Raw genomic sequence first — 3,149 nt, forward strand, 5'->3', positions numbered from 1 at the left:
GAACTACACATTCCAGGCTATCAGTATTGTGGTCCCGGTACATTTCTGGACCAGAGACTAAACAGAGGTGACCCTGGTGTTAATCCTCTAGATGCTGATGTAGAGACCATGACATAGCATACAACACACATACTGATCTTGATAGGCGACATGTTGCAGACAAGAAATTAGAAGAGGCTGGCTGCATTTGGTAGATTTGTAAGCAAAGATGCTTCTTTAAGTGAGAGAATAGCAGCATTGGGGACCATAATAGCTATGAACACCAAACAAAACTGGGGTGGTGGTTGTGATAGATTAAATAAATTTAAGCCTCTTAATTAAGCTATGTAAACCCAGAATATATATATATATAATAAACCTAGGATGAAGGCCAAGGGTGTTATGTATCAGATACCTTATGCAGGTCTTAAATCTCTTAAAACTATTGATAGTCTTCTAACCAAAAAGCAGCGCAAGAAAAAAAATTATTGTTTTGCCAAGGGCCATGGTATGAAATTATTACTTAGTACCCCTCAATTAAAAAAAATACAGCAATATAGAAAAAAATCACATATAGGTGGAATTATATTTAGTATCCCAGCCATCTTAGCAGCTTTGGGGGCTGTGGTGAGTTTGGCTGGGGGATCAGCTGCTATAGCAAAAACAGTAATAGATGCCTAGAAGAATAAGGCAGAATTAGATGAATTGAAGCGCCATAATCTAGCTATGGAAAAACAAGGCAAAGGTGTTAAGAGAGCCATGAATAAGTTAAAAAAACAAGAGCCGCTTACAAACCAAGATATTGATCCTTTAATTAAGCCACTGTTCATCAAAATTTTAGAGGTGTGTACATGTCTGATTCTTTACCAGAACAACCACTCAACAAAGAGTTTGGCATAGTTAATTTGGATAAGTACAAAAATCAGAGCACTCACTGGTTCTGTTATCTTAAATATTTAAAAAATGAGGCATTTGTGTTTGATTCTTTTGGAGGTGTTCCACCTGTAAATTTAGTAAAATATCTAAAATCAACTAATCTTTATTACAATAATGCCCGTGTTCAAAATTTCAAAAATTTTAATTGTGGACATCTGTGTTTATCTGTTCTTAGATATATGTCTCAAATAAATAAACCATCAATTGAAAATTTTCAAAAGGCCCTGTGGTATCTGAAGCATCATGGGAGTATTCCATCTCACCAGCCAAAATTCAATATTGAAGCTCAGATTACATGATGATATAGTATATCCCAAAACAATAGCTCTCAGAGCATTTTATGGCATGTACTTGATCCCTAATATTACACACCACAACAACACAATTGCAGTTGGTGATCAAAAAATTGTCATCACTGCAGGGCAGTATAATCTGTCTACTTTAAATGCTCAGTTACCCAGAGGTATAGTCTTAACTCAAAATTCTGTCACTCACAGTAAAGAGATTGTATCTGGTACAGAGACAGTGGATCTGGGTACTATAGGAGAGCTGTTAGGATTTGAGAACAACACAAAACTTGAACCAGCCATCAAACACACTGCTATTAATATACCTAAATTCTTAGCCATAGAGACTATAAATATTCACTGTAATGTGGCTGAGGGTATGATCACCAAATCAGATGGCATAGGCACTCACAAACAAACTGGCATCATTGCAACATTCAAACCTAAATCTGAATTTATGGAGCCCATCATCTACACTCCATCACCAACATTATATTTTCCTGTGTGCCATAATAGAATAGATTATATTGAGTTGATGGTCACTAATAATGAAAAAGAAGAATTAGTTGATTTTGCTGGAGCCACAACAACTTCAATCATAGAAATTAATATTTAAATAAAAATACATACAAAAAAGGGAAAATATGGAGAGTTATGAGCTACAATCATTCCCCCCAAACAGGAGGACCTTTGCAAATTTAAATCAACCCAACACAGAGATTGAGGTTGATCTTGATGTAGGAGATGGCTTTATACACCCCCACAGAGCAGATCTATACATCAAATTTGATGTTGTAAAGCTCGATGGTACAGATTATCCGGCAAATTCAAATATAAGATTGGTAGACAATTTTGTGCCACATCTGTTCTCTGAAATTGAGATCAGAAAACATGGTGTTGTTATAAACAGAGTAGATTATCCTGGTATTACCTCTACAGCTTTGGCCACATTAAAATTATCCAAAACCGAGGCTTCTTACTACAAAATAGGTGGATTTGAGGCTGGTGATAAAATAATATCTAAGAGCCACACAGTGCTGTTCCCCATGCGCCTGTTGCCAGGATTCTTCTCAGATTACAAATATATTATGTGGAAGGGTGGTTTAAGAATCACATTTAGAAGAGCTGCCAATGATAATAATGCTTTGATGAGGTACAGTACATTAAACTCTACAGGGGAAGCTCTGCCTAATACCCTACCTGATGAAGGCAAGTGCCTTATTCAGACTATGGAGCTAAGAATTCCAGTTGTTGAATATGAAGCCAGTTATGCTCTTAAATATAAGCAGATATCCTAAAAAATCCACAGGTACCTTTACAATTTTATACATATCAATGTGTGCAGAAGGCTGCCACTGGTAGCTATTATGAATTTGATGCTACAAACTCATTCTCCAGTATAAAATATGACATGCCAGATTTTGTGGTGGTACTGTTTCAGACTGAAAGACACAATAATCAAGAAAAAAATTCAAGTAAGTTTGATAACTGCAACATCAAAAACATATATCTTAAAAATGGCAAAAATGAGGTGTTTCCTAGATAAAATTATAATTTAAACATGCAGAAGGATGATTTTCTTATATGAAGCATTTACAGCATACAAAAGGGTCACTACTGGCAATACTGACATGTATTACTCACCAGATGAATTCAAAGCACAGAAAACCATGTTTGTCATCAACACTTCAAAAAGGAAACAAGTTGTGGTTAATGACAGGACAAACATTAAAATTATCTGTGAATTCCATGATACACTCCCTGATGACACCATATGTAGTGTTATTCTTATAGGTGAAAAAACATATGTTTATGATGTAAGAAATGAAAGAGTCACAGAGCAATTCTAGAAAGCCTCTGCACAATGCATTGTCTTAGTACTAGATATGCAAGTTGGGCCTAGTGTAAAATTGAAATATTGAGCATATTCCAGGTAACATATTAACA

Source organism: Lepisma saccharinum, chromosome 28 (genome assembly GCF_977018435.1).
Source record: "Lepisma saccharinum chromosome 28, izLepSacc3.1, whole genome shotgun sequence".
Taxonomy (NCBI): domain Eukaryota; kingdom Metazoa; phylum Arthropoda; class Insecta; order Zygentoma; family Lepismatidae; genus Lepisma; species Lepisma saccharinum.